This window comes from Hemitrygon akajei, chromosome 11 (assembly GCF_048418815.1).
Source record: "Hemitrygon akajei chromosome 11, sHemAka1.3, whole genome shotgun sequence".
NCBI lineage: Eukaryota > Metazoa > Chordata > Chondrichthyes > Myliobatiformes > Dasyatidae > Hemitrygon > Hemitrygon akajei.
In genome coordinates, this window is record NC_133134.1 from 84440922 (window position 1) to 84452789 (window position 11868).

General features: G+C 49.1%; 1 long non-coding RNA gene across 1 annotated transcript; it reads right to left on the minus strand.

The window, feature by feature from the left end:
- Window positions 1-1293: 1293 nt before the first annotated feature.
- Window positions 1294-7505, minus strand: LOC140735788 (uncharacterized). Its single transcript, XR_012100811.1, has 2 exons — window positions 7353-7505; window positions 1294-3382 (listed from the first exon to the last, which is right to left on the minus strand). It is a non-coding gene; the product is annotated as an uncharacterized lncRNA (long non-coding RNA).
- Window positions 7506-11868: the final 4363 nt, after the last annotated feature.

Genomic DNA, 11868 nt, shown 5'->3' on the forward strand with positions numbered 1-11868 from the left:
CAGTTCATGAACAACACCTCACTATCCCTCTGTCATCAGATTTCTGACAGTCCATGATCAACACCTCACTATCCCTCTGTCATCAGATTTCTGTCAGTCCATGAACCCATGAACACCACCTCACTATCCCTCTGTCATCAGATTTCTGACAGTCCACGAACAACATCTCACTATCCCTCTGTCATCAGATTTCTGACAGTCCATGATCAACACCTCACTATCCCTCTGTCATCAGATTTCTGACAGTCCGTGAACAACACCTCACTATCCCTCTGTCATCACATTTCTGACAGTCCGTGAACAACACCTCACTATCCCTCTGTCATCAGATTTCTGACAGTCCATGAAGAACACCTTACTATCCCTCTGTCATCAGATTTCTGACAGTCCGTGAACAACACCTCACTATCCCTCTGCCATCAGATTTCTGACAGTCCGTGAACAACACCTCACTATCCCTCTGTCATCACATTTCTGACAGTCCATGAACCCATGAACACCACCTCACTATCCCTCTGTCATCAGATTTCTGACAGTCCATGAACAACACCTCACTATCTTTCTGTCATCAGATTTCTGACAGTCCATGAACAACATCTCACTGACTATTTTGTGCTCTTGTACTATTTGTTTAATCTATTTCTCATTGAAAGTTATACTATATTATATGTCTTGCACTGTTCTGCTGCAAGAAAAACAATTTCATAGTCTGTTTGTGGTAATAAACTGATTCTGATTTTGACTTGGAGTATTATGTTGGATTCTGATCGCCCATTACGTGAAGGATACAGGCAGGATAGACAAAGGCGAATCGATCGATGTTGTGTACTTGGATTTTCAGAAGGCCTTTGACAAGATGCCACACATGAGGCTGCTTAGCAAGGTAAGATCCCATGGTATTGCAGGAAAGATACTGGCAGGAGGCAAAGAGTGGGAATAAAGGGAGACTTTTCTGATTGGCTGCCAGTGTTCTGCAGGGGTTGGTATTGGGGCCATTTCTTTTTAGATTGGATGTCGATGATTTGGATGACACAACAGATGGCTTTATGGCATCAATGATGGTGGAGGGCCAAGTAGTGTTGAGAAACAGAGAGGCTGCAGAAAGATTTAGACAGATTAGGAGAATGGGCAAACAAGAGGCAAATGGAATACAGTGTCAGGAAGTGTGTGGTCATTTTGGTAGAATAAATAAAAGCGTAGACTATTTTCTGAATGGTGAGAAAATTCAAAAATCTGAGGTGCAAAGGGACTTGGGAGTCCTCATGCAGGGCACACTAAAGGTTAATCTGCAAATTGAATTGAATTGACTTTATTTCTTACATCCTTCACATACATGAGGAGTAAAAATCTTTACATTACGTTTCCGTCTAAATGTGAAATGTGCAATCATAGTAATTTATAATAATTTATAACAAATAGAACAGTCAATGAAACATAGAATACACTCAAATCAGCATGATTTAATTAGTCTGATGGCCTGGTGGAAGAAGCTGTCCCGGAGCCTGTTGGTCCTGGCTTTTATGCTGCGGTAGTTTCCCGGATGGTAGCAGCTGGAATAGATTGTGATCAGGGTGACTCGGGTCCCCAATAATCCTTTGGGCCCTTTTTTAAAAACCTGTCCTTGTAAATATCCTGAATCATGGGAAGTTCACAATTACAGATGTGCTGGGCTGTCCGCACCACTCTCTGCAGAGTCCTGCGATTCAGGGAGGTTCAGTTCCCATACCAGGCAGTGATGCAGCTGGTCAGGATGCTCTCAATTGTGCCCCTGTAAAAAGTTCTTAGGATTTGGGGGCCCATTCCAAACTTCCTCAACCGTCTGAGGTGAAAGAGGTGCCGTTGAGCCTTTTCACCACACAGCCAGTGTGTACAGACCGCGTGAGGTCCTCGGTGATGTGGATGCCGAGGAACTTGAAGCTGTTTACCCTCTCAACCCCAGATCCACTGATGTCAATAGGGCTTAGCCTGTCTCCATTCCTCCTGTAATCCACAACCAGCTCCTTTGTTTTTGCGACATTGAGGGAGAGGTTGTTTTCTTGACATCACTGTGTCAGAAAGATGGCTTCTTCCCTGTAGGCCACCTTGTTATTGTTTGAGATTAGGCCAATCAATGTAGTGTCATCGGCAAATTTAATTAGCAGGTTGGAGCTGTGGGTGGTGACACAGACATGGCTATATAGGGAGTAAAGGAGGGGGTTTAGTTCACAGCTGTAAGGGGCTCCTGTGTTGAGGGTCGGAGGGCTAGAGGTGAGGGAGCCCACTCTTACCACCTGCTGGTGATCTGACAGGAAGTCCAGGATCCAGCTGCACAAGGCAGGGTGAAGGTCGAGGTCTCTGAGCTTCCTGTTGAGCCTGGAGGAAATTATGATGCTGAGTGTTGAACTGTAGTCCAAAAAAAGCATTCTCACATAAGCATCCTTCTTCACCGGATGTGTAAGGATGGTGTGTAGAGCTGTGACTATTGCGTCGTCTGTCAATCGGTTGTGTCGGTAGATGTGTTGTAGGGGGTCCAGTGTGGATGGTAACAAGCTGCAGATGTAATCCTTGACCAGCCTCTCAAAGCATTTGCTTATTATTGAGGTGAGTGCGACAGGACAACAGCTGTTCAGGCATGTTTCCTTGGTCTTTTTTGGTACATTATAGGGGGTGCAAAGGAGATTCATGAAAATTATTCCGGGAATGAAAGGCCTGTCATTTGAGCGTTTGGTGACTCTGGGTCTGTACTCACTGGAGTTTAGAAGAATGAGGGGGAATCTCATTGAAACTTACTGAATGTTGAAAGGCCTAGATAGAGTGGATGGGGAGAGGATGTTTCCTATGGTGGGGCACCATCTCAGAATAAAGGGGCGTCCATTTAGAACGGAGATGAGGAGGAATTTCTTTAGCCAGAGGGTAGAGAATCTACCTACCACAGGTGGCTGTAGAGGCTAGGTCTGTGAGTGTATTTAAAGCGGAGTTTGATAGGTTCTTGATAAGTCAGGACGTGAAAGGTTACAGTGAGAAGGCAGGTGAATGGGGTTGAGAGGGAAATGATGGAGCAGACTCAATGGGCCAAATGGCCTAATTCTGCTCCTATGTGTTATGGACTTTATAAGCATGTGCTGTTCTTAAATGTTTAATAGATCTTCAGTTATTTGTGGTTTCAAAGTGAGTCAAGGTAAACTTTCAGTTAGTCCTGACGAAGAGTCTTGGCCCGAAACGTCAACAGCGCTTCTCCCTATAGATGCTGCCTGGCCTGCTGCGTCCCACCAGCGTTTTGTGTGTGTTGTTGTTTGAATTTCCAGCATCTGTGGATTTCCTCGTGTTTGCTCAAGGTAAATTTATTGTGAAACTACATCTGTGTTGCTATGTGCTAATTTGAGATTCATCTTCTTGCAGGCATCTACAGTAAAATAAAATAAATACAACAGAATTTATGAAAAACTATACATAAACAAAGACTGACAAACAACAAATAAATAAATAAATAAATAAACGATACGGAGAAGACGAGTTGTAGAGCCCTTGAAAGTGAGTGTACGCTGTGGGATCCACTGGAGGTGAGGTGAGTGATGGGAGTACAGCTGATTCTGTACTTTTTGTAGCCTCTCTGCAGCCTGCGTCACGCCTTCAACTGTCTTGTGGTCTGTTCCTTGCAAAAGAATTTTCTTATCCATCTAGTTTTTTAACACTACAACTTCTTGTTCTTTGTCTTTGGTTCTTTCTCAAAGTAAAGTGAGTTATTACTGTAATTTCTTCCTTTAAAAACAACCAGCTCCATCATGGGCTCTAACTCCCCCACCTTTGTAGACATTTTCAGAAAGGGGCCATCATCCATCAGTAAAGACCTCACCACCCAGGACGTGCTCTCTTCTCATCAGGAACCTGAAGACCCACACTCTACAACCCAGAAACAGCTTCTACCCCTCCACCATCAGACGCCTGAATAGCCCATCAACAGAATCTCACTATCTTGCTCTCAACTGCATCTCTTCCACTTCTCGCATGTCTGCACTCACCCCATCCTCCTGCCACCCTACCAGGGATAGGGTGTCCTCACCTACCACCCCACCAGCCTCCACGTCCAGCAAATAATTCTCCATAACTCCCACCAGCTCCCAAAACCAAGCACATCTCTCCTTCCCCCCACTTTCTGCTTTCCTCAGGGATCACTCCCTACACGATTTCCTTGTCCATTCTTCCCTCCCCACCAAACTCCCTCCTAGAAATTACCCTTGCAAGCGGAACAAGTGCTATACCTGCCCCTGCGCCTCCTCCCTCACTACCACTCAGCACCCCTACTCCTCAAGTTTTTATCTTCAGTCCTACCGAAGGGTCTCAGCACCAAACGTTGACTGTACTTTTCCTAGATACTGCCTGGCCTGCTGAGTTCCTCCAACATTTTGTGTGTGTTGCTTGGATTTCCAGCATCTGCAGATTTTGTGATTGGCTCACTATTTTTGCTCTCTTTTTACACTAATTATTTAATTTAAATTTTTTAATTTGTATTCACAGTATATTTTATGTATTGAACAGTGATGGTAGTCCATCATGTCCCACGATGACAGGATACCAGTGTGGGAGAGTTCTTAAAGTGGAAGAGCCATTGCACCGGGGCAGTTCCACTCTCGACCAGGGAAGTCCGGGTCCAGTGGTCCGAACAAGTGTCCCAACTGGGATCTTCCTTGGTTGCAGGGGGGTGACCACGACGTCTCCCGTGCCTCGCCAAGCCCTTCGCTCTGATGGAGTGTCGCACAGCCACCTTCCCGGCCGTTGGACCTCATCTGCCAAGTCCACCAGAGCCGAGCTTTCATGCCAGGGCAGGCGTGTCCCTGCCTCACTGGGGTGTGAGGCCCTCCCCTGGTTTGGCCCGCCTGTCGGAGCAGTGTACCGGGGAGAGTGGCATGCGAGCGTCCCCTTGGAGCCAGAGGTGGGAGCTGAGTGTCCAGTAGGGGCAAAAGGTGAGTGAGCTGCCCCGGAACGGACACGACAAGACCCTTCACCCGAGGTGCTGCCCCTCCCCGGCACCCCATCCAGTTCGGGACATGACACTGTACTGCTGCCACAGAACAACAAGTTTCACGATGCACGGCAGTGATGTTATGAGTGATGAACAGACCTGATGGACAATGGGGGTAAAGAGTTAACCATCTCCCCTGAGAACCACGAACTATTACTGTTGTTATGCTGACCATGAGAAAGAGAGACGAGAAACCGGCAAGAACAGATAAGAGAGAGGGAGACTGCTGATTAACTGTATTGTGACTCCTTTTGAATTATTTACTGTTTCGCTGCAAGGACAATAGTTTGTTCGTTAACATTCCTCAGTGGACTGTAGGAGTGGCATGATTTGATGGACACGGTCATTCAGAATTGATGGATAGCTGAGACCCCGTTAGTAGGGATAAAAAGACAGGTCTGGAGAGACACCCTCCAGACACACCAGTGGACACTGATTGAGTGTTGGAACCCACAAGAAAGGTGGGGGGCTTCGGAGACCGAACCAGGAGATCGGTCAGTAAAGCTCACAGTGTTACAGCAGGGCCGGTGGGGACGTGTGTGTGTGTGTGTCCACTCATGCCCGAATGACGAGTCCACCACAGAAGAACGGTCTAGCAGAAGACCAGAGGGGTCATAACTGAATGACCACCACAACAACGGTGCAACGGAATCAAAAGGCAACAGGAAGGTTTGCTGACTGCAACTGCTTAATCTCTCTCTCTCTCTCTCTCTCTCTCTCTCTCTCCAACGATTACAACTCAACAAGCATAACTACCTCAGCACTCATGAACGGAACTGAACTTTATATTCTATGACAATTCATTTACCCCTAGATATCGATAGAGCTTGTTTATTATTGATTATTATTATTATTCCTACACTTTTAGGTTTATTACTGCTACCTTGTGTTATATGTATATTTGCATTATTGATATGGTTTTGCTTATTTTTATTAATAAACACCTTTAAATATAGTACCACCAGACTCCAACGGATACTTCTGTCTTTGCTGGTCTGACACCCAGTTACAGGGTACATAACAGTGATAATAAACCTGATTCTGATTTATTATCAGCATCTGTGGCCTGAAGTGTCAGAGACCGAGAGGGGACCTGATTGAGGTTCATAAGATTATGAGAGGCTGAAATGGAGAAGACAGTCAGAGTCTAGGTCCCATGGTGGGGATGTTAAATACCAGAGAGGGGAGAGGGGAAAAGTTTAAATGGGCCAGTTTTTCTACACAGAGAGTGGTGGGTGTCTGGAATGCGCTCCAGTGGGTAGTGGAGGAGGCAGATACGATAGTGAGGTTTAGGAGGTATCTAGACAGACACGTACACAGGCAGGGAGTGGAGAGAGGTGGGTCACGTGTGGGCAGAAGAGCTTTAGTTTAATTCAGCACCGACTGTGGGCTGAAAAGCCTGTCCTTGTCCTGTAAGTCCGGACCGAAGATGGCGCACCTGTTCCCCAAGCTTGCTTCTGGCTTTGAGCAGAGCATGAGGTGAACACATCAACAGATCAGAGTGGGAGTGGGAAGAGGGGACTGGAGTCCCCAGCAGGTTCGATGTTCAGTTACAGGGGCTGAGGAAACTGTGCGGGCTGAAGCAGGGTGAGAGATACAAAGCGCACTTTTGCTCCATCCGCTATAACCAGCGCGATTTCTCGGTTCCAACCATTTTAATTCCAGTTCCCATTCTCATTCCAACATGTCTGTCCATGGCCTCCTCTACTGCTATGATCAGGTTAGAGGAGCAAGACCTCTTATTCGGTCTGGCTAGCTTTCAACCTGATGGCGTGAATATTGAATTGTCTAACTTCCCTTCACCCATCTCTCTTTCTCTATTCCCCGTTCTGCCTTCCTTCTTCCTCCCTCTTTTCACCTGCCCATTCCATTGACTTTATTTCTTACATCCTTCATATACATGATGAGAAAAAATCTTTACGTTACGTCTCCGTCTAAATGTGCAATTTATAGTAATTTATAATAAACATTATGTACAACAGGATAGTCAATATAACATAGAAATACGATTGTATCAGCGTGAGTTAAGCATTCTGATGTCCTGGTGGAAGAAGCTGTCCCAGAGCCCGTTGGTCCTGGCTGGTAGCAGCTGGAACAGTTTGTGGTTGGGGTGACTTGGGTCCCAAATGATCCTTCAGGCCCTTTGTACACACCGGCCTTTGTAAACAGCCTAATACCTCCTTCTGGTGCCCTCCGCCTTCCCTTTCCTCCATACTCCACTCTGCTCTCTTATCAGATTCCTTCTTCTCCAGCCCTGTACCTTTTCCACCCCTCAACCCCCCAGATTCTCAATTGTCCCCTCACCTGGTCTCACCTGTCACCTGCCAGCTCGTACTCCATCCCTTTCCCTCACCTCCTTATTATGGCTTCTTGTTCTTGCTTTTCCGGTCCTAATGAAGGATCTCGGCCCAAAATGTTGACGGTTCGTTCTCCTCCTTGCCTGACCTGCTGAGTTCTTCCAGCTGTCACACCCACCAACCCTGCCAGGGTTCTGCACGGCTTCACAGGCAGGCTGTGGAATGAGATTGACAAACACACCCATGAATATGCACGTTCCGTTTCGTTGTGGTGGCATTTAACTCCCTTCCTCTCATTTCAGTCTTGCCAAGACGAGACCAGAGCAACGTCAACGCTCCCTGCTTACCGTCATCCTGGTTCCGGGAAGGAAGACCACTGTTTAGACTGATGATGTTAAGAAACGGTATTTGTTTGATATTAATCTACCACAGCCAAGCTGCTGCATCAGTGTTAGCTCTAGTTTGAAAGTTCTAGTCAATGGCTCTGCTGGCCTCGCATTGATTATTTCTCCTTTATGTCTGCACAGTTTCTATTAAATTCAGTGAACCGTTGCTCCATTGTAAAGTCTGGCTCTCTCGGCCATAACTGAGCATCCTGTCAGCAAGTCTTGACCGAGGAAAATGGACCCAACAGAGGGAGAATAGCTGACCTTGGACCTGACATTGGCCGGACAGGGGAGAAGTTACAGCTGGCCCATCGCGACGTCGGGCCACTTAGAGTGGAAAAGGCCATCAGCAAAGTCTCAAACAGATTACACCCACCATCATCAAAGGAGATTCACCGTGTTCCAGCTCAAACCAGCGACTGCCCCTGCTCCAGTCACCCCCACACCTCCTCCCTCATCCCGCTTGGTGAATGGGTCCCTGGTCTATTCTGGGCGGTGCCTTCCGGCATCTCAGCGGGTGTGGGGCAGGGTCGGGGAGAGGTGTGGGGCAGGGTCGGAGAGAGGTGTGGGACAGGGTCAGCGGGTGTGGGGCAGGGTCGGGGAGAGGTGTGGGACAGGGTCAGGGAGAGGTGTGGGACAGGGTCAGGGAGAGGTGTGGGGCAGGTTCAGCGGGTGTGGGGCAGGGTCGAGGAGAGCTGTGGCCCTGAGGAATGTTCTTGGATATGATATCCTGGACGACTCTCATCCAGGACTCCAGCAGTCCCAGGTCTCTGACACCTTGGGATTTGTGCTAGGGTCGGAGAGAGGTGTGGGGCAGGGTCAGCGGGTGTGGGGCAGGGTCGGGGAGAGGTGTGGGACAGGGTCAGCGGGTGTGGGGCAGGGTCAGGGAGAGGTGTGGGGCAGGGTCGGGGAGAGGTGTGTGGCAGGGTCGGGGAGAGGTGTGAGGCAGGGTCAGGGAGAGGTGTGGGGCAGGGTCGGGGAGAGGTGTGAGGCAGGGTCAGGGAGAGGTGTGGGGCAGGGTCAGGGAGAGGTGTGGGGCAGGGTCGGGGAGAGGTGTGGGGCAGGGTCAGGGAGAGGTGTGGGACAGGGTCAGGGAGAGGTGTGAGGCAGGGTCGGGGAGAGGTGTGGGGCAGGGTCAGGGAGAGGTGTGAGGCAGGGTCAGGGAGAGGTGTGGGGCAGGGTCGGGGAGAGGTGTGGGGCAGGGTCGGGGAGAGGTGTGGGACAGGGTCAGCGGGTGTGGGGCAGGGTCGGGGAGAGGTGTGGGGCAGGGTCAGCGGGTGTGGGGCAGGGTCAGGGAGAGGTGTGGGGCAGGGTCGGGGAGAGGTGTGGGGCAGGGTCAGGGAGAGGTGTGAGGCAGGGTCAGGGAGAGGTGTGGGGCAGGGTCAGGGAGAGGTGTGAGGCAGGGTCAGGGAGAGGTGTGGGGCAGGGTCAGGGAGAGGTGTGGGGCAGGGTCGGGGAGAGGTGTGTGGCAGGGTCGGGGAGAGGTGTGAGGCAGGGTCAGGGAGAGGTGTGGGGCAGGGTCGGGGAGAGGTGTGGGGCAGGGTCAGGGAGAGGTGTGGGGCAGGGTCGGGGAGAGGTGTGGGGCAGGGTCAGGGAGAGGTGTGGGGCAGGTTCAGCGGGTGTGGGGCAGGGTCGAGGAGAGCTGTGGCCCTGAGGAATGTTCTTGGATATGATATCCTGGACGACTCTCATCCAGGACTCCAGCAGTCCCAGGTCTCTGACACCTTGGGATTTGTGCTAGGGTCGGAGAGAGGTGTGGGGCAGGGTCAGCGGGTGTGGGGCAGGGTCGGGGAGAGGTGTGGGACAGGGTCAGCGGGTGTGGGGCAGGGTCAGGGAGAGGTGTGGGGCAGGGTCAGGGAGAGGTGTGGGGCAGGGTCAGCGGGTGTGGGGCAGGGTCGGGGAGAGGTGTGGGACAGGGTCAGCGGGTGTGGGGCAGGGTCGGGGAGAGCTGTGGCCCTGAGGAATGTTCTTGGATATGATATCCTGGACGACTCTCATCCAGGACTCCAGCAGTCCCAGGTCTCTGACACCTTGGGATTTGTGCTAGGGAGGGGGCCCCTGTCAAAATAAGCACGGACTCTGCTGTGGGGTCTGCACGCCCTCTCGGGCGGACTGCAGAATCGGTTGCGGCAAACACGCTCATGAAAATGCACGTTCCAGCCAATTAGTGTTTCATTGTGGTGGTATTTAACTCCCGTCCTCTCATTTCAGTCTTGCTGAAACTTGACCAAAAATATTGCAACGTTGACGCTCCCTGCTTACCGTCGTCCTGCTTCCAGGACTAACACCGTTAAGGAGTGGAGTTTATTTAGTATTAATCTACTACTGCCGAGCCACCGTATTGGCGTTAGCTTTAGTTTGAAAGTTTTAATTAATGGCCCCGTTGGCCTCGCATCTATTGTTCCTTCTTTATTTCTGCACAGTTCCTATCAGATCCACTTCAGTATCTCTCTCTCTCTCACTCTCTCTCTCTCTCTCTCTCACTCTCTCTCTCTCTGTCTCTCACTCTCTCACTCTCTCTCTGTCTCTCTCTCACTCCCTCTCTCTCTCTCTCTCTCTCTCTCTCTCTCTCTCTCTCTCTCTCTCTCTCTCTCTCTCTCTCTCTCACTCCTTCTCTCTCTCAACACTCAGGCCATAACCGCACATCCTTGTCACCTGGATCATGTGTGCCGTGCTTTATACCAGGTGCATTGCTTTGTTCTGGATCAGGACAGCAGGAGGCAGTGTTGAGCCAGAGACGGGAGCTGAATTCAGCCACAGAGTGCAAATGGGCTTGTGGCTGTGTACAATGAGTGAGTGAGTGAAGGACATCAGGTCAACTCTTCCCGAGAGTGAACCCTCATAAATCACCTGGGCCAGACGGTGTCCCTGGTTGTGTCCTTAGTTCCTGTGCCTATCAGCCAGCAAATTTGCAGACATTTTAACCTCTTCCTGTGTGGCAGATATTCACTCCTGGCCCAGGGCCTCCTTGTTTTGCTGCCAAACTCAGCTTTCTAAACACAGCTGCTGACACTTCTAAAGACCAAAGTAAGTTAAGATTCCTGCCAGTATTCTGTTGTAAACAGGAGCCAGTCTTCAGTCCTTAATGTAAATGGCAAGCAGTACTCAGATTGAAGTTGAAAAGACAGCTTTGCAAACAAGCACTGTCTATAGAGCAGACTGCTAGCTTTCCGCACCCAGACTGGCTGCTCAAGAGGTATAGCATTAGACAATTTAAGTTGGCTTGTTTCAAGCCAGATAACGCTGGCTAAGTCATTTAGTTCAAGGAAGTTTGCAGACTAGATTGAGATTATCACTTCAATAAGCTGATTTGTTAAAAGTTTGCATATTCAAAGAGTCAGCTTCACAGCATTAATTGTGAGTGTGTGGGACCTTTGTCTCTGTAAGTTTTTAGACTGTTTGCGTTAAAAAGAATATCACGTGTGTGGTTGCCCAAATGGCAGAGAAATAGCATAAATGTAGAGAGCACTTCAGGCTTTTTAGGAATGGTCCAGGAACATCAAGAAGCACGACAGAAACACAGCATGAACTAGAAACCTTCAATTTCTGCAAAGGACAACTGGTTTATCCTGAGGCTCGTGGGTACGCCTTTTCAGTTCACAGGAATTGTATGTGTTTTGGAAATCGGTTGTGCTTTAGAAATGGCTTGTAATTTGGAAGTCTTTTGAAAGATTAAACTCCTCTGAGTTTTACATACGATTTACGAGTGTTGTGTGGGTTTAAGCGTGCACTAGGGGGGACTTGATAGAGGTATTTAAAATTATGAGGGGGATAGATAGAGTTGATGTGGATAGGCTTTTTCCATTGGGAGTAGGGGAGATTCAAACAAGAGGACATAAGTTGAGAGTTAGGGGGCAAAAGTTTAAGGGTAACACGAGTGGGAATTTCTTTACTCAGAGAGTGGTAGCTGTGTGGAACGAGTTTCCAGTAGAAGTGGTAGAGGCAGTTTCAGTATTGTCATTTAAAGTAAAGTTGGATAGGTATATGGACAGGAAAGGAATGGAGGGTTATGGGCTGAGTGCAGGTCGGTGGGACTAGGTGAGAGTAAGCGTTCAGCACAGACTAGAAGGGCTGAGATGGCCTGTTTCCGTGCTGTAATTGTTATATGGTTATATCACTGAAAATAAATGAACTGTGTTGCAAACTACTTTGTTGGCTGGAAGTATCTCCTCCTTGGTAAGGACCA